A 20253-nucleotide genomic window follows, 5' to 3' on the forward strand; every position below is an offset into this window, starting at 1 on the left:
AAAAAAAATTATGCTAGCTATTATTTCATAGAATGATCTATTCGAAATCTTCATAAGTAATGAAATTTTTTAGCAATCCATCCTTGACTAGTACTTAGCTCATTCTCCTATATTAAAAAAATAACTACAATGACTTTTTTAATATCTTCCCTTAGAATTTAATTGTATATTGCTATTGACCTAAATAGGGCCGTCAAATAAACTGAGTGAAACTTTTTGTATTTGTGCGTGCTATGGATTTTTTTTTTAAAATTCAGAATTTTGGAGTATTCAAATCTATCTGTCTTTTTTAATAAAAGATTGAGCTAATGACACGTCTTCTCCACCAGTGCAATTTTATTTTTCGCCATTAACCCTAATTCACCGGGTTGGACAGTTTTCCTCTCCACTCCGACTGCTCTCCCCAACACCGAGTTTACTTTTTTTCTTATATAAGATGTAGCACCATCTGGAGAAGCCGAGGAACATCTGAAATTTATTTTTGACCAAATCAAAATATTACTTCAGAAGGTTTTATCCAAAGCAGCATTTTCTCAGATGGTATCTCCATGTTTCCAAGGAATGATTTCTTGAAATTACATTGTGGTGGTCACACTGCGAGCGATCCTTAGTTTGGCTGCTTTCCAGAAACTCGCCTCGCAGTAGGTTTTCAACGTCAGAGGCCACTCAGAGATTTGAACACCGTGTAAAATAATTTGTTTGAGATAGGTTGTCGTCCTTTCTGGGTATGAATCAGGAATGGCTTAATGGGTAGAAGGGATTTGGATACAGCGAAAATATTTCCAGGGGTTTTCTTCAGCATCTGTGCCTCAACTGTGAAAGGCATGTCCTTTTCTCTACCCTGTTTCCAATTTTAAAATTTTTCTTATTCACTTCTATTCTACCATTATCCATAAAATATGAAAATGCTTGTAAATGTGCTTATCCACTGCCTGGCAGAAATCGACAATAAAATCTTTTTGCTTTGCCTTTTAGAGTAATGGAGGCTGTCGTAACAGCTACACAGAAAAAATATTTTGCAAGTCGTTTTTCATCAAGTCCCAGGAGGAGATCCCCACTTGTTGAAGTCCGGAGATCTTCTCTGCCATATTGTGAAATCATATCCACTGCTAAACTTGATTACCATGGTTTTTTCTTCCCTGTCAATTTGGAATTACTGACAATTACATGATATGTATAATGCTAATTTAATTTATTTCTGCGCTAAATTACAAAGGAAACTTGTATCACGGAGGAGGCGATGTTTTTGGCACCTATGAAAAGCACTAAGGATTATATATTCAGTCTATAAAATGTTAATTTAAAATATTAGTTTTAATTGTTGTCTCCAAAACTTGGGAATAATTTTGCCATCCTAGAACAATGGCCTCATATCTCTCTATTCTAGAAAGTTAGAAACTAGTAAAAAAATTCTCTTTCCTGAAACATGCCCAATTCCGGAGCTCTTGTTTTGCTAAAGGCTGTTTGTATGTTACCAGTGGTTAACTGAAAAATTTAGACACTTTTTTGATGAGTTTAGTGAAACAATTTTTTAGTGCTCATGAGAATCATGTTTTTGGTAAGATAACATTCCAGTAGATGCCAAAAATTTAATATTATCCACCATATTTTTTCACTTTGCATACATGTTGATAAGCTTATTATGAAGAATTGTGCATATATTACATGTAAATTGACTCTTGTTGAAGAATGGGCCCATTTGTGTACAGACTTTCGATACACCTTATTAAAAATTGTCGGTGCCAAGTGATGCCATTTTATTATTTTCCAAATCACTAACGTGTCTGTAAGCTAACACATCAACTCAAACAACAAGTTTCATAACTTCTCCACAATTTCAGTTCGCATCACTTGAAAAGCTAGTGCATGCATCGGTAGAAATAATCTGTTTTTAATATTTAATAGGTTTTAAAGCAACCGCAATTTGGCTGCTAGTGAAAGCCTTCTAGAGTGTCAAACATGTACTGTGGATAATCCTGAAATGGTTTCCTGTATTTATTCATCATCTTCCTAATGGCAAGGATGGGGCCAAACAATTTAGTACACCCATATATAGCTGCTTTACTGAGAGACTGGAGCTGCTTAACAGCTCTTGTATTGTGCTTGTTACATAATAATGCTGTTGAGGTTTCCAAACTAACATCCTCAGCAGTTCCTTTAAAACTGTTGATTTTGCACGCTAACCTTTCAATTTATTGGAATTAGTTTGATATTTAACCTTTTGTATCTCCAACGAAAGTTGTGAGTAAGAGAACATATGTGAATTTGATGATCGGTAACAACTGACAAAAAGGTTTAAAAAATTAAAATTCGCACATAGAACGTCTGAGTGATGTCTATTTGTTCCATCGATGGCCCATCCTATACGAACTTTCTAGTTAACTCTAAAGTTCTAGTTGTTCAAAATTTTGGTGGTACAAAAATAAAATTAATATAATTCTTTCAACTTTTTGTAATTGATGAAACGATAAGGCAACAATGTACAAATTGTGGAATCTTAAATGCAATTAATTAATCTACTCATGTAAACATTCAAAATTACATAAAAAATAAGTAAATAATAATCTACACACTTATCTGCCCTTTCAAGGGCAAAGGCTCACGATATTTATACAGTAGGATGAAACTTCCAAATCCAAAAAATATGGAACAGTTTCCCTAAAATATAAGAGCTAATAACTATTTGAAATCTTAACAGAATGTTAATTAAGATAAAAACCTGTTCACAGAAACTTTAGTATCTAAAATTTGAATATCTGCTATAGATTTTGTTGCTTGCATCAGACTTTCTGGGTAGAAAGTTTTGTGACCTCCTGATCATAAGTCTTCAATCTGATCCTCAAGGAACACAAAGAACTTTTTTGTGGACTCTTGCCCATGATTTTTCGAGCTACTTTTGGTGGTTCTACCTTGTGTCACATTTTCAAATTGCAAGTGCATTAACTGCAACTTAACTGCAACTTATTTTCTTCCTAGATGCCAAACTTTCGTATTTCATTGCCCACTTGCCTTAGTATGTTCAATAACTTCAATTTTGGAGTTGAACCTTTTCATTAACTTTTTTCTCTTTATCTCTTGATATGCTATAGCTCTCCTTAATCTTCTTGGTTTCCATACTTTACATTACAATACTCCACTCATCCAGTAGGTGTATTCTATTGAGATCAATTATTTTGTGTTGTTGGTTGTCTTCTTCATTTCAGTATGCTTCCTCTCAGGCAGTTTCTTCATTGGCCTACATAACTTCCCAATCTCAATATCTGACATACTTCTTCGCTGATCCATGATTTTTTCCAGTGGAACTCTGCCTAAATTTAAAACTTGTATGGCCTTCATTGCCATTTTACTATTATACTTCCATTCTTTTTTCCCTGAGATTTTTTCAAAAATGTTGAAGGCACCTTGTTGCATCCTCCATGGCTGTTTTATTAAAAGTTGACTTTTATCTTCCAGACTTGTTGAAAACTGATGTTGAAGTCACCATCAAAGCACTGAAGTCATCATCAAAGCACCGCCAATTCTTTAGTTCATTGTAGCTTTAATAAGCATGATTATTACATGCAATAGGCTGTTTCAATTTGCATGCGTTTAATAAGTCTAGTTTACATTATTCGAAGACTTTTGTTTCCACCGTAACTTTTTACTGCCAGCATGTAATAAGAGCAGTTCATACATTACGTAAACTGGTGGTTTTAAGCGGTGGAGTTAGCATAGGTTTTTATTTCTTATGGAGATACAATTTTTTAGATATACTGCAAAATAGAATGAGTGCAGCCTGCAAGAATGTAATCAGAGTGGCTGATCAATAAAGTTCTATAGTGTTTGTGAGTATAATTTGTATGAAATATGTGTATTTTTCCATTTTCTTTGTTCTGCCCTGTTCTTCCCCTGTTTTAGATCCTACATATTCTCACTTATTGCCATTTCTTGACATGAAACAAATTTATCTTGGTAAACATTATATCTTCAGCAATCACCATCAATCTTTGGAAAAAGAGGGGTAAAAATTTATTAAGATAGAAAGAAATATAACAAGGAGCTCAATCGTGAGCAACAAGTTCATCAAATTCTTGCACCATCGAAGTTGTCCCCTATCCATAATATTCCAGCTTGGAGCATGACTAGAAGCCCATTTGGCTACAATCAGCAGCTCTGTTCCATTCATGAGGAATGTAAGTAAACCTAATGAACTCAAAAGAGGTACAAAAGAGAATAATCTGATTAACAACAGTAGCCAGCTGCCAGCTAACATCCTCAATCTTGTGTGAGGAAAGCAACTTCACCACGACTTGGGAATCAAACTCACAAATAATCTTGCTCCATCCCCGCAAGCAACATTGTTCCACAGCATATAAAATAGCCTGAGCCTCCATGAGATTGTTACTGTAATTACCCTTCTGTACTAAGAAAAAGAATTTAATGTCACCAGAACTACAACGAGCTGCTCCCCCAATACCAGCAAGGCTTGGATTCCCTCAGGAAGAACCATCAGTGTTAATTTTCAGAACTCCATGGGGAGGAGGAGTCCAATGCCCATCCCGATTCACCCGACCTTTCCTTTGATGCCGAGGCTGCCTGGACACTCTTGGATACCTTTGAGCTGCGACCCCATCCTGAAGATGAAAATTGAGGCGATCGCATATAGCAAGATCAACTGGATCCATACCCCCATCTAGCGCACACTTCACTTGAATAGTTTCTTGAAGAGAATGTGATATCTTTCCACCAAAGATGCATAACACCAAGCCAAACATCTTGGAAGATTCGACGATTCCTCTCCCGCCAGATATGCCAGAGCATGAATGATGGGCCAACAATCCAAGCAGCATGGAGAGGAGAAGACTTAGAGGGAGCACTACCCAAGCGGGCCCACAAATCAAGTAAAGAGGAAGCATGCCTACAAGAGAAACCCCAAGCACTCCATGAAAGGTGCCATAGCTGCTTCTTTCCTTTTCTTGATGTCTTCAAATATGTGGTTGATTGTCCCTCCATGTGCATTTGTCTCTCTTTCAACCCAGAAGTTCGATGTAATCATTGAGTCTGTACTTCTCCAATTGCAGTTGGGAAAACTCTCCTGAAATCTACTTTATATTCACCAGGGTTTAACCAATGATCATTTGATAACCTCTTTCACCCTTGTTTTTATTTTGGCTGGTGATTTCCGTTGGACATTGATTCTCTTCTGTTGGTAGCAAAGATCAAGAGGTATGTTCTCTCCTTCAGCCTGGCAATATAAATTAGCAATCCTCCCTTTTCATCTGTGGATTCTGTGCTAACTTCTTTGCTGCCTCCCTTGGCAATGGCTTGAATCAAATTCTGTGACCTTATTTAGAATGGGCGCTTATCTCTGGACTCTTTAACTTTGGTGGTCTATAATCTTCAAAATACTGACCTATTTTCTAGCTGCAAACATAGATGCATATCTCTCTAATTGGAAACACTATCTGCTAACAAAGTTTATTATCTCCTTGAAGGGTCTTCTACGTACTTTTGTCTTTTCCCAAATCAGTGGCTGCAACCTCTTTTCTTTTTATCAAAGGTAGCATTGACAAATGCTTTTCAGAAATGTTGTGACTCTTTCCCTCAGATTCAATGGTTTTCTAACAACTTTGGGTTCTCTATATTGGCTTATGCAAATGCTATGATTGGGGAAGCTGTAATCCAACAGTTGCAAAATGTTTAGACAATATACATTAAAATCTACAGCTAATATACATTCTTTTGGTGGTGACATGAACACCACTTTCAGATAGACAATCTACAACATATGAAATAATGAGAAAGGGGGCTTCCTAAAAAATAGAACTGCAACTACTGTGCTATTTTGTAGGAATATTTTAAAGCCAGTCATCTCATGAATTATGTGGTTTAGTTCAACTCAATAAGTTAAGCTTCAAAATTTTTGAAGTTAAGCCACCTCATGAAAATAATAACTTTTCTCTTTTATATTTTATTCATAGTTCAAAAATTAATTTATTTTAGCTGTTAGGGTGATTTCTAGCCTCACCTTCTTTTCATCCATTAGAGACTCCTATTTTTGAGGAGAAGATTCTAAATAATTCCTTGACAAAATATAACTTTGTCCCTGAGAGGCTAAGGCAGGGGTCCCATGAGAGGGGGGGAGGGGCTACAGGTCTATTTTTTAGGTACAGGTCGTCCCATAAGATTTTTTTTGAGGGGCTACAAGTCTAATTAGAATCTTTTCCTTCATAATAGGAGCCCCGCTTTTTTAGGACGTAGATGAAAATGGGGTGGGGTTGGAAATAGCCCCACCAGCTTAGGGAAAAATCTAGCCATTTGTCAAAAACTGAGACTTTAAAACTAAAAAAGTCTTTTATCATAAAATAAATTTTAGAAAATTTCTCCTTAAATTTGGGAGCTGAAACTCAAATTACAAAATCCATAGGACCTCTCAGCTTACAAATTTCCTTAAAAATCTCAGCAGGTGCAGATCTATTTGTGAGGAAGCTGGCTTCCATGGGACCCCAGCCTAAGACCACCCTCTTTCTTAAAAATAGAGCTTAAGTCCCTCCTACCTGAGACAACAATCTACAAACTGTAGAAACTTGAAGGCAATTAATTTATCTACTGACATATAGATTCAAAGCTACATAGAAAATAAATAAATAATACTATACATACTTATCTACTGCTCACAATATTTATTTAGAGAAAGACAAAACTTCTAGATCTACAAAATATGGAACAGACTTCTTAAAATATAAAAACTACCAACTATTTGAAATCTTAACAAAATGCTAACTAAGATAAAACGCTGTTCATGGAAGAAGCTTTAGTTTCTAAAATTGCAATATCTGCTGGAGATTTTGTTGCTGCTGGATCAATAATGGAAACATGTTCACCTAATAAAACTAATATAATTTCTCCTACTCAAATATACTCTTTATGGATTTTTTTGACTGAGATGAAACTGTAGTCTAAATAAAACTTGTTTAAACAATTTTCCATTTTCCCCCTATTTTGTCTTGATTACGAGTCTTACATTTCAAGTCTGTTCACCTGCAGTTACATGGAGAAGAATCCAGGGATTTTAGTTAAGCAATTTGTCCCAGAGAGCTCTGTATTCAGACATTTATCCTATATGATTAGGGTTTGTTTATATGTAAATAATTTTTTGCTTAATAGTTGGTTATATTGAAAGAAGATTCTCAAGAGATGGTTCAGTCATGTGTTGAACAAAAGTGTTGATGGGAAATAGGAGATTGTGAATGTTTTCCCATTAAGGGTTTTGGGTGCCATCTTGGTAATATTGTTTGCAAGAATACTAAAGTTGAAATAACTAAAAGTTTGTTTCTTTTCTGTAATTTTTGATCTCATATTCATCATTGTATCTCATATTCATCATTGTATAAGGAAGGTTTGTGGATTTTCTTGATCGAATTTTTGGCAAGAAGGTAACTTGAGCATTTAAAAGGTAGATACTTTCAGAACTGTGATGGTGGGTTAGGTGAGTTTTTCCCTCGTACTCTATATTGGGAGGTTTCTAGTGTTCACCTTATTTTATTGTAGGGTTTCAGGATGACTTGGAATGTTTGAAGATCTATATAATTAATTTATTATTTAGACAAAGCTGGAGATCTAACATATAGGTAAATTTCAAAATCAGATATCACACTCATGAACTACATGTGGACATTGCCAACAATTACAACATTCTTTAGGAGGTGAGTAAATATATTATTTACTTTAATAATAGTGTGATCAAATGCTTATTTGGCCTTTCGTGGCAAGTTGTTGATGCACTGTATGTTCTCATCTTCTTTACACAAAGATCTCTTTTATTTTGGGTTGCATTTATTAAAAAATGAGTCTAAGAGTGCTATGACCAACTTTATGTGCTCTGCAGTTTTTACAAACAAAATATATAGTTTATGATTTCTTTGTTAACAATATCTCTAATATATTCAGATATTTTATATCATCTCCATAAAATAAATCATCCGTTTCTCTCTGTGAACAGGGGGAAGCTAACCTAAACCTCTGAAACTATTTTTGGATTTTTATTTATTTATTACATGATGACTTGGCTCAGACTCATTCTAAATACTTTTATATTTAGAGAGGAACGAGTTTAAGATTACTCTTCCATTTCCACTAATTTTCAAATCTTTTATCTTGTAAACGATGTAGCTGAAAATCCCAAAAACTGTGGACTTTCTAGTTATCGAATGTCCAGTTGTTTGGATATTTTTTGGACTCATTGTTATTATCTTCTATGAAAACCTCACTAACCTAATTATGGTCTGCAAATGATATTGGTTTCCATTAATAAATTGGTAAAAGAATATTTTGGAGACCACCAAAAATCAAAACAAAAAGAGAAGAAAGTTGTGCTTGCTAACCATGGTAGGCAGTCATCTAAGACAAATATTTTTTTAATTTTATGCTGTGTCATAGATGCTGCTGCATTTTTTCCTAAGGCATATAATGCTCTATGTATTCATGTAGGAATCGAGGTGTATTGGCGCCAAATCTAAATTGTTTCTTAATGTGTTTTCTTTTTATGTATCATAATTGTGTGAATATGTTGAATTTTCATTTTACTGAGTAAGCCAAGTTCTTTAGTTCAATACAATTTATAAATAAATGAGCAATCAAGCATTTAAGTTTCTCGGTATTCACATATATTGGCTTTATTTATCTATGAAACATCTTTATATCATACATAAATCAAGGTATTCTAAGAAACCAGTAATGAAAATGCAACATCTAACTCCATGCTTGAGGAGACTACTCATACTAAGGAAGTTTGGTAGTGTAGAACTATCAAATGTATGCTATTAGCTTTATACTCAAATCTTGTTTAGTTATTTTCTTGAGTACTCTCAACATGCTAAAATATTGAGAACATTAATAATGCAAAAACAAAAACATTCACTTATAGGCAACATCCCATAGTTATATACATTAATGAAATAAAATTTGTGTTTGTTAAAGTCTACTTACATTTTCCATTCCATGTGTTCTTGGGACATAGTTGTTTTCAATCAATTTATTAAATACTTGTTAGGGCTTGAAAAATAGAACAAAAAGACACACAAATTTAATGTGTTCCACCTGATCTTAGGCTATATCTACCAAATAGAGTCCAATGTTATTATTTACTAGATACACTTGATTGTAAGAAGCAATCCCTTGCAATTGAATATTGCTGCAAGAAGCTACCGAATTCTCATGGTGAAAATTTAGAACCATAAGCCATACCAACAAAACTTATATTAATTACAAAATATAGTTAGAATATGCCATTTAATAGAAAAATAAATCTTGATGTATTTTACAATAATAAACTTATTTTTTGCTCTACCTTTGGACCTCGCAAGGTGCATTACCGGTTGACTCCATCTTAGAGGTACTTATCCTAAGCTATCATTGACCCCATATTTATGATCAAACTCGAGATTTACTAGGCTTCATATAACAACAATCTCCCACTTGAACACTAATAAGACTTCACACTAATAACCTCCCACTTGGAGGTTGATCATAACACCACTAACCTTGTAGTTCCCACTAGAATGAAAAACTCGTTGGACTCTATTCTATTTTTATTGATTTTAGTCTAGAACATCAATCAAAGTTGAAGAGGAGTTCAACTTCTCCCTTGATACTACGTTTGTAAAAATGTTTCTTGTATTATCAATTGTAGGAACCCTTTCTATATTTAATTCTCTATTATCCAAAATTGACCATAAAGTAATACTTAAACCTGGTATATGTTTGGTTTTTAAATGTAAGACACAATTCTTGGCAAGATGAAGAACACTTGGGTTATCCGTAAACAAATGATCCGCAACTTATGATTCTACCAACTATTCCATAAAAAAAATCCATCCATATCATCTCCTTAGGTGCCTTTGTAGAAACAACCTACTTTTCCTCTATAGGGGATAAAACATTCATCTTTTGGAGTTGGGAAATCCAACTCATTGTTGTACCACCAATAGTAAATATATGTTATGTGGTGTTTTGCTTGACATCTAAATCCCTTGCCAAATTTGAGTTAGTCTTCTAAGTCAGTATTAGGGACTTCAAAATGTAAACATTTGTTGGGTGCACCTTTTAAATATATGAGAATTCATTTTAATGCATTCCAATATTTAATTCTATGATGATTCATATACTTATGACCTTATAACACATGCAATATCTAGTCTAGTGCATACCATTGTTAGAACCAAGAAAAAATGAGAGGGGATGGAGGCATGGAGTGAAGTAGTGTTATAGAACTTTTATACAAATTAGACCTTTTAGCACAACTCCACACAACCATTAAAATGATAAAGCATAAAAGTAAAACATGCATAAGAAAACTCATAATACCTTGATTTGTTCTTGAGGAAACCCTGGTGAAGGGGAACCCCCATTGGGTATTGAACCCATAAGATAATGCAATAATCTGAAAATGTCCTTATTAGGAGGCTTGACTGTTTTAGGAGTTCTTACATTACATTTAGTACACAAGTCTTGTTAAGAGATGAAACCTTATTAAAGGTCTACAACCCTATTAGGAGTTGAGAGAACAAAAAAAGAGCTCATTGCTCAAGGGTGAAGGTTAAAGCCACCTTTAAGGACTCATCATCCAATAAAATGAAGTATTACAACAAAAGTGAGAACTATACGTATAATCACAATGCCAGATTAGTCCCAATCAAGCTTGCATCAACTCTATTATGATATTCAACCTCAAGGCTTGCACATCATATCACATTACCATCACACCACATATGCTTGCATAGAAAAAAACCTTCTTTTAGAACATTTAGATTCTTTGTTATAGTTGGCTCCAACTAGTCTTCACAAAATGTGTTCATACACTTAACCAAAATATAATACCAAGTTGTGTTATCTAAGGGTTAAGTCCTTGGATGTCATCCCAATATTGTTAAGTAATTGAAGTGATAAAATAAGATAAGATAAATCTATTCATGTCCAACAAAAGACCACCAAGTGTTTCAGAGACTGAGAGCATACAACCAAAGAAATAGTGGACAACAAGACACCAAATGGTGTCTGGGGAAGAGTAAGCGAGAAACAAAAGAAACAAAGAAACAAATGAGCCAAAAAAGAGGCAAGAACAAGGGATCCTTCCTCTGTTGAAATAAATCCAACACTGAACAAGATGGTTCTGGGTAGGAAGGAACTCTGGTCCATCATTATGAGTTGCGAGAGTGGTGCCACTAAAGAGTAAGAGTAAACCTAGTATGGGGTCTCACTAATTTAGAGTGGCCAACCATGGGGGTACTAGAGGCATTGGAGGTCTACTTCACCCCCCATATTAGAGACAAGGGGGAGAAGAAGGTGGTGATGAGGAGTTGATCTGAAGTCTTTTGGGGGGTCAAGCATTGTAAAGTGTGGTCCTAAAAATGCATTGCCTCCCTAAGAGAGAGTGCCATACACCTCTGACCCATGTACTCAAAGAAAGTCACAAGGGAACTACACTCTCTGAATAGACAATAGAATCTCCCTCTGATCTCATAGTAGGATGGGCAACAAAAGATGAAATGAGTCTCAATCTCAACCTCAAACAAGGAGCACAAGTGATAGATCTAGTCCTCTCTGCCCATATGATGATTAGTCTGGATCCCTAACTAGTAGGAGCCAACTTTGAAATATCCAAAGGAGATGTGTAAGGCATGACACCAATGTCATGTCAAGTAGCTAGGTCATGTAATAATCCTATCAATGATAACCAATAAGTGCTTGCTATAGAAGGTTATCTTAGGATGTAACCCCTCAACTAGGTTACTCTAGGTCATGGTGATATATTGTTTGCAAATGTTCATCTTGACATGCCCATTCAACTCTTGTTGTGACAAGAAGAGATGAGCAGGATCATCTAGTAAAAATTGGAAGGGAGGCAGGTGGTCAATATCAATCCCTATTGAGTTCAACAAAGAGGTTGCCTGAGCACACCAACATCAACCTCTAGGGGAGGGCTCTGAGGAAACAATGATAGCAGAGGAGCAATAGACCAATTAAGCATATCTGTGATGATCATCCATGGAATCTATAAAGCCACGAAGCCAATGAAGAAACCAAACTAGATAAAAAATGGCACCCAGTCGAAAAGGATGAGCCCTGAATTCTACCATAATAATGCCATGGGGGTCAATCTATGGCATTTGATAATTTGTCAAAGAAGTAGAGTTTGAACATGCTCAATAGAGGCCCAATCTAAGTGAAGAAGAGATGGTCCCCATACCATTGAATCATAAAGCACTATCGATCTAACCAAGGAGTCTAGAAGGGACAACTTGGACATCATTTCAATTACTAAGCTAAAATATCTTATTCACCTAATCTACCTTGATATACTATCTTACGGAACTAGTTCTACTTTTTGTAATTTACTATGCTTCATACTAACACTAGCGACCATAAGAGTAGCTCATATACATCATATATATCACATTCCCAAAATTGTAGCCTTAAATGATAAGTCTTCTACCATCACTGATCAAAACTATCCAATTGTACCCTATATTCCTTTCCTAGAATTAGTCATTTTTTTCATTCTTATCATACTACAACTAATCACCAAGACAAGTGACCATGCAAATGAAATATGTTTCCATCAATGACAACATCTAATTAGTCATTGGGCATTCAGTTGCCAACAATCTTTTACATTGACATTGATAGTGCCACTTATTGAAAAATGACATAAGTGTCCAAGGTCAAACACAAAATGTTTTTATCTATAGACACTCCCCCTTGGACCATACTTTGTTCATACCATGCGATATCTTCCTATATATTAGTTTTCACTCTAATTCTTTCTCTTTGACATGAATGAAAAAGGTGAGATCTCATAAACTCTTATGTATATATATAGTTATTAAAAACTTTTTTTAAGAAAGCTTATTTTACACTAGCCTCAAAATATCTACAAAGTTCACCTTAAGATTTTAGAAGTCTACATCCCATGACTTTTTCAAGGACTCTACTTCCTAAGTTTCTCCATAAAGTGTATCAACAACTATTTTTGTTGGCTAAAGGTCTATTAGACCAAAAATGGCATATGACTTCTAAGTAGTCTCAGACAACTCTAGCTTTCCTTGCATAACTTCGAGCCTAGGATTGAGGAGACTCCTTAGCTCCACAAATACCTTCTAATTTTTTCCCTTCTCATGCTCAAGAACACTAATTTTATCCATTATCTTTTACACTTTCTTATCAAAATTAGAAACATCTTGACTAGATGATTCATATGCCTTTGCTAATAACTCTAAGCTATTCTCATCCTCTTTGACAAGTTTCTTAATATTTGCTACATAACTAGTTGATCTTATACAATGAATACATATATTTCTTCCTTTAGACATGCAAGCTTTTACATCCTTAATGTCAACATCACTAACTATGGAAGCACATACCTATTAAAATTGCCAAGCTTTATATTCTTTGCTTACATTTATTTTTGTTTCCTTCTCTATAGTTTGAAAATGAGTATGAAAAAAATGAAGTACCTTGTCTAAATGATCTACACCATCACTTCCTTGAAATGTATATTGACTATGCAAAAACTTGTTCATGGTATATAGTGTCTGCTCAAGACTATTGCTTTCTTTTACATCTTCTTATTAGGCCTTTCCTTAGCCTTCACAATGGCCATCAAAGAGATATTTATCAACCAATATTCATCATAAGTCTTGAGGTCTCCACTTTTGTCAAGATTTGTGAGTGCCTTGCTAAGATTAGTTGCTAACAAAGCCTTTGTTCCAATCTTCTCTGAAGTAATAGGAGTCTCCAATAGACTTTTCATTTTCTCCATGACTCACTCTACCTTATTACATGCATTTCCCTTATGAGTAGGGACACTTGGTTCATTCAGCTTTGGGGATTGAGAATCCAACTAATCAATGTCATGGAGTGCCTCATAAGCATGATTACTGGAATTTTATCTTCATTAGTCACTTCCCTTATCTCTACTTCAATCATAATGTCTTTCTCCTCCTTTCTCCTTCTTTTTGTGTTCTTCTTTTTCTTCTTCCTTAACCATATCTTGGAATTCAAGCAATACTCATTTAATCTCTTTATTTGAAATGATGTTTCCCATGAAAGAATCTCTTTCTCTTCTTAGATTCATTAAGTGTAATTGACACTCCTATCATCAAGTAATCAAGTTTTTGAGTTGTGCTATAAAACTGATTTCATTTTCACCTTTCTCACTGCCCTTGGGCTTAGTAGGTTTTCCTGACTAATCTTTCATGGATATTCACTTCAAATGTGGTACAAGTGTGTCATCTTAATCACTTTCCATTAAAATTTGAGAGACATCTCTCTCAATTTCCTCTCCAATCTTCTCATACTTCCTTGTCATGATCATGTTGATCCTCATCTTGGACCTCTTTCTAGCTTTATCTCTCTTGAGGATTGTATTCATTTTCTTAAGTCCATTTGATTGATGTAATTGTAGAAATTGAGATATCTAAAAGTCTTGATTTAGCCAAATCAAGGTTTTAAAAATCTTCATTCCTATTTTTGGGATTTTACTTGAACCATTTGCTTTACTCGATAGATGAGTGTGAAGACACATTTTTATACGTAAGATTGGAGTTGCAAGAAGACTTCAAAAGTAGTCCAATCTATTATTTTTACACTCCTCAAAAGACATAATCAAGTTTTGATTTTCAATTCCTACTTGCTAGTAGGAAGTTGGAAAACTTGTTATTGAGACAAAATTAGAAGTCTGGTATTCTAATTCCATTTTTCCAAGTTTGAAACAAATGCAAAAAAACTTCAAATATGGATTTTGAAAAATCCAATTCCTATCATCTTCCATGAACCAAATGACCCCTAAAGGTTATCAAAGTATATAATTCATGTAGAATCGTTTCTCTTATTATTATGTCTTTCTTCAGAGCTCTTTTCCTTATTACATCAAGTTTCTCAAAAAGTTCATTAGGTATACTACCCTCAATCTCAATAAGATTCCTCTTAAATTTTAACAATTATGTAATAATATAATCCTTTTAAAATCTTTTATTTATCAGGATTATACATGAGTTTCTCCACAAAGTTCCTATGTAACTATTTATGTTTCCTCAATATCTATTGGACCAAAAATGATATATGGCTTATGAATAGTCTAGCTTATGAGAAGTCTCCAACAATTCTATCTCTATGTGCATGATTTCATGATTAGGATTGAGAAGACTCAACTTTGCAAATATCTTCTAATTTATGTTCTTCTCCTATTGAAGGCTACTAATTTCAGCCATTATCTTGTACACTTCTTTATGAATTCAAATTTTTTTTGACTGGATGATCTACACACCTTTTCAAGTTACTCTAAGCTATCATCATCCTCTTTGACATTTTTCCTAATATCCACTACATATATGACTAATATTATATAATGAATACACATACTTCTACCTTTAGAGTTACAAACCTTTACATCCTAAATGTTCTCATCAACTAGCTTAGTATTACTCGCTATGGAAGCACATACCTCTAAAAATTGCTTAGCCTTATATTCTCTTCTTATCTTATTTTTTCTTTTCCATCTCTAAAATTTGAAAATGAGTATCTAAATCATCAAGTACCTTCTTAAAATTATCCACAATGTCACTTTCTTGTAATATATAGGGAATATGCAATAGCTTGTCCATGATATCTAGTGTTTTCTCAACACTATTTCCTTCTTTTCTATCTTCCTCTCAGATCTTTCTTTAGCCTTCACAAAGGCTATCAAAGATCTTTTTATCAATTAATCTTCATCATAAATCTCGAGGTCTTCACCTTTCTCAACGTTTACGAGTGCCTTGCTAAGGCCGGTTGTCAAAAATGCCTTTGTTCCAATCTTCTTAGAAGTAATGAGAGAGCCCAAGAGGCTTTTCATTTTCTCTATCACTCTCTTTGCCTTATCAAATGCATTTTAATTATCACTAGGAAATCTTGGTCCATTAGCATTATGGGGATGAAAATCCAATTGATCAATGATGTGGACTACCTCATTGAGCATGATTACTAAATGTTTACCTTCATTAATCACTTGGCTTCTCTCTTCTTGAATTATAATGTATTCCTTCTCTTTCTCTTTCTCTTTCTCCTTTTCGTATTCTTCTTCTTCTTCCTAAACTATATCTTGGGATTTGAGCATTATTTCTTTAATCTCTTTATTTATAATGAACTTTCCCACGTAAGAATTTTTCTCTTTCTCTTCCTTAAACACATCTAATGTAATTGGTACTCTTGTTTTAGATTAAGGTAAATACAAGTTTTGAAGAAACTTGAAACCCTTTACAAAAAATTAAAGATAAACATCAAGCACCACCAGGTTTTACAAGGACCTAAAACCAAAAGTTTTAAGTAAAGAAACCAAGTTTTACAGGGACCTAAAACCAAGATTTTAAACCATAAAAAAATAGCAATGTTCTACAAGGACCTAAAACCTAGAGTTTTAAATAAGCTAGAAAACAGAAAGCAAAAAGCAAAAAAGTTGCTTAGACCACCAACCAACACACTAGCTCCATTGTTAGAGTAAATAATTATTTATTAATTATTTATTAATTTACTTAAGTTTACTTAGATAAATGCATTTAGATATTATTTTTCATCTAGGAGTTGTTGATGAGTTGTTGACAACATGAGAGTTTGTTCCTACCTAACCATACTTATCTTCTCACCTACTTGGAGGGTAAGCCACCTTTTTTGGATATATGCTTAGTTTTCACACTTATCTCCTAGCACTTTCTAGCTTGTTCTAGAAGCTTTCTTGAGGCCTTTATATTCAGGCTCTCTCATTGTAATTCTACAACACATTCACATAGAAATTTTATTTTCTCATTATGAAATATATTTTCTCGCTTTGTTGAATTGCTCCAAGCCCTTGTACTCTTCCTTCTTTGGTTTCTCTTTAGCAAGTTATTTGCATGCGGGTGATCTTGGCACACTGTGAATTTTTCTTTCATGAACTTCTACATGGTATCAAAGCCTCCTTGCTACTTCTTGGTTGAAGGATTTTTGAAGCAACGATTCAAAGACACAAACCTCAATTTTTTTATGATATTTTTCTTCAATCGGGGGAAGAGCAATTTTTTGGGCCACTCTAGGCCTAAATGGACACTTATATTGAGTTTAGAAGGCCTTTTATAGTCAGGATTCATATAAAAAATTTCATTTTTGGTGACTGAAGCTTTGAGAAAAAAAATATTCTCCTCCCAAGCAAGTCGTACGAATTGTACGAACATTTTTGGCAATTTTTTTTTAAGAAAGAGCGTCACTAGCATGCCACCACAACACTACCCCTATGCAGCTAGCATGTCACCCTGGTGCTACCATCGTTAGATACCTACCCATGGCCACTACTCCGCAACCACTGTTGCACCTTTGCCACTAGGTTTCTCTGCCTAGGTGCCTCCTCAGCCAACAACACCACCATTTGTGACTTCCTCCATGCTGACATCACTCCCTCGCCATGTGACATCATTTTTCTATAATTTACTTCAGAATAAGACCCTTCTACTTTTGTCTTCTTCTCTCAATGTCGGATACATCTGTGACCCATCTCATGCCACACAACTATCACAATTGCAATTGGAAGGCACAAATGACTAAGCTTCTCATGTCAAGAGGCTTGTGGTCATGTGTACATGCAAACCAACCTATTCTATAGTGCCCTTTTGAGATTCTTTAACACAAGAATAAAATGGATAAGGCCATGGGATTGATTGCACTAAATATTTCAAATAGTCTATTATTTCACTTGGATGGTTTGACCACTCCATGGGTTATTTGGACCAAATTTTAGACTTTGTTTGGCATAGTGAATGAGTTTCAGGCACTTTAGATTGATAGAAAGTTGACCTCTTTGACACCATCCAGCTTTCCCACTATTGAAGATTTCTTGATGATGTTCAAATCTTTGTATACAATTTTGCAAGGATGTGGGAAAAACAAGATAGATGATGAGTGCATTTTTTTTATACTCTCAAAGTTGTGAGGATAGTATCATATCTTCTCTTCCACTTTCTACTCCACTATGGATGCCTTAGGTGACAGACACAGGATGCCTTCATTTGAGATATTTTATGATTAGTTGACACGGGAACAAGAAAAGATCCAATAGGTGGATGCTTCTGGCTCTTTCATCCAAGCATTGGTTGTTCAAAATTTTAAGGAAAAATCAAAGTAGAAAGAAAAATCAAAGAAAGATACACCAAAAACAGATACTAAACCTCCAGATAACCCTCCTAAGGGTAAAGATTCTTCAAATTTTGTTGAGTCTACCTCCAAGACCAAGAAAAAATCAAGTGAGATCTACAGTTTTTGTGGCAAGGATGGACATCTCATTTCTAGGTGTTGGAAGTGTTTGAAGGCTTTAGACGAAGCCATGTAGGAGCATATTTCAGCTCCCAAGTATTCATCCTCCCTGCAGGGAAAGGTCATGCTCTTTCTACTTGAGCTATGACTTTAGGGCCCACCTAGATTCTTGATTCCGATGCCTCTCACCATATGGAAAACACTTTGCAATTGGTGACCTCACTTGCTCCTTGTGCTACCTCACATGTTGTTGTTGGGAACTCATCTCAACTTTTATTTATGGGTTTTGGTTCTATTGCACTAGCCGAGGGTTCTCTTCAAGATGTTCTTAGTGTCCCTAACATTTCAATGAACCTATTGTCCATCTATCATATCTGCCACTTTGGCTCTGGTAAGATAGTTGATTTCTCACCATATGATGTGGTTATTCAGGACTTGCATGATTCTGAGATGGCTGTGGCTACTTGAAGTGTTGACTCTGCATCTCTCCTGTATAGATTTGATGGATTTGAGTCTTCTGATGACATAGGTTCATGTCTTGTTGCACATATAGATTCAGTAAGTAGACTTTGGCATGAGCATTTGGGCTATGTCAATTATAGATATCTTCAACAGATGAGTACACAAGCACTTGTTCTTGGGCTTCCCTAGATTTCCTGTATAAATGGTGTTCTTCAGGGTTGTTTACTTGGCAAGCAACATAGGGATTCTTTTCCACATGAATGACCCACTTGTTCTTTGGCACCTTTGGAGTTGATTCATAGTGACCTCATGTCATTTCCTACTCCTTTTTCTAGTGCTAGATATGTGCTTACATTTATTGATGACTTCTCCAAACACACATGGGTGTACATTTTCAAGTACAAGTTTCATGTCTTTGATTCATTTTGAGTCTTCAAGACATTTGTAGAGAAGCAATTTGGTCTTTCTATTCAATGGATATGCACAGATAATGGTGGGGGGAGTATGTAAACCAAGCTTTTTCGGAATTTTCTCTAAACATGGTTTTCAACATCAGTTTTTAGTGTCCTACACCCCTTAGCAAAATGGTGTGGTTGAGAGAGAAAAAAAAAACACTTTGGGAGATGGCTAATTATAAGATTTAGTCCAAGTCCATGGATTTGTGTTTTTGGGTAGAAGTAGTTAGTTGTGCCAATTATATTCAGAATCAGATGCCTCACAAAGCAGTTCAACATATGACTCCTGAGGAGGCTTGGTCTCTTGTCAAGCCTAATGTATCATCATTCCAAGTTTTTGGGAGTACAGGTTGGGCATTTGTACCTAAAGCTCAGACAAAAGTAGTAGAATAGAAGAACCGACCACTCATTTTTGTTGGCTACTGTGAGGATGTTAAGGCTTATAGGTTGTTTGGTCCTATTTCGAGAGAGGTTCTATTTTGACAAGATGTCCATTTTGATGAGAGCCTTCCTATAATTCATACCCCACCTCTAGCACCTACTTCACTTCCTACAACTCCCACCTCTCTTCCAATTTATTTTTTGGATGATGAGGATGATGATCTTGGTGATCCCCATTTATCTCAACCACACAATCCTCCACAGTGTCCTAAGTGGGCTCAAGCTATAGTCAAGTCTACAAGATCTTTAACTGGTGATCCTTCCACTTTCTATCGCACCCATTTTCATATAGTAGGTTCCAATCTTATCAGTCATGCTATTTGTGATGATCCTTAGACATTTGCAGCAATGAAAGGTCATTCAAAGTGAGACAATGCCATGGAGTAGGAGTATTCTTCTTTGATGAAGAATCATACTTGGGATCTTTGTACTCTTCCTAAGGGAAGAAAGCTAGTGCGATGTAAATGGATCTATCATACTAAGTTTGCTACTGATGATTTGATTGATAAGCACAAGGCTCATCTTGTTGCAAAGGGTTTTTTGCAGTTTAAGGGTATTGACTACAATGAGACATTTTCCCTTGTTGCCAAGATGAATTCTA

General features: G+C 35.1%; 1 long non-coding RNA gene across 1 annotated transcript; it reads left to right on the top strand.

Moving 5' to 3' along the window:
• Nucleotides 1-247: 247 nt before the first annotated feature.
• On the top strand, nucleotides 248-8271 carry LOC149558059 (uncharacterized). The gene is made up of 4 exons (XR_016364973.1): nucleotides 248-822; nucleotides 7379-7468; nucleotides 7628-7685; nucleotides 7982-8271. It is a non-coding gene; the product is annotated as an uncharacterized LOC149558059 (long non-coding RNA).
• Nucleotides 8272-20253: the final 11982 nt, after the last annotated feature.

The sequence above is a fragment of the Cupressus sempervirens genome, chromosome 5 (assembly GCF_028749045.1).
Source record: "Cupressus sempervirens isolate cs-2001-9-10 chromosome 5, ASM2874904v1, whole genome shotgun sequence".
In the NCBI taxonomy this organism is placed as follows: Eukaryota; Viridiplantae; Streptophyta; class Pinopsida; order Cupressales; family Cupressaceae; genus Cupressus; species Cupressus sempervirens.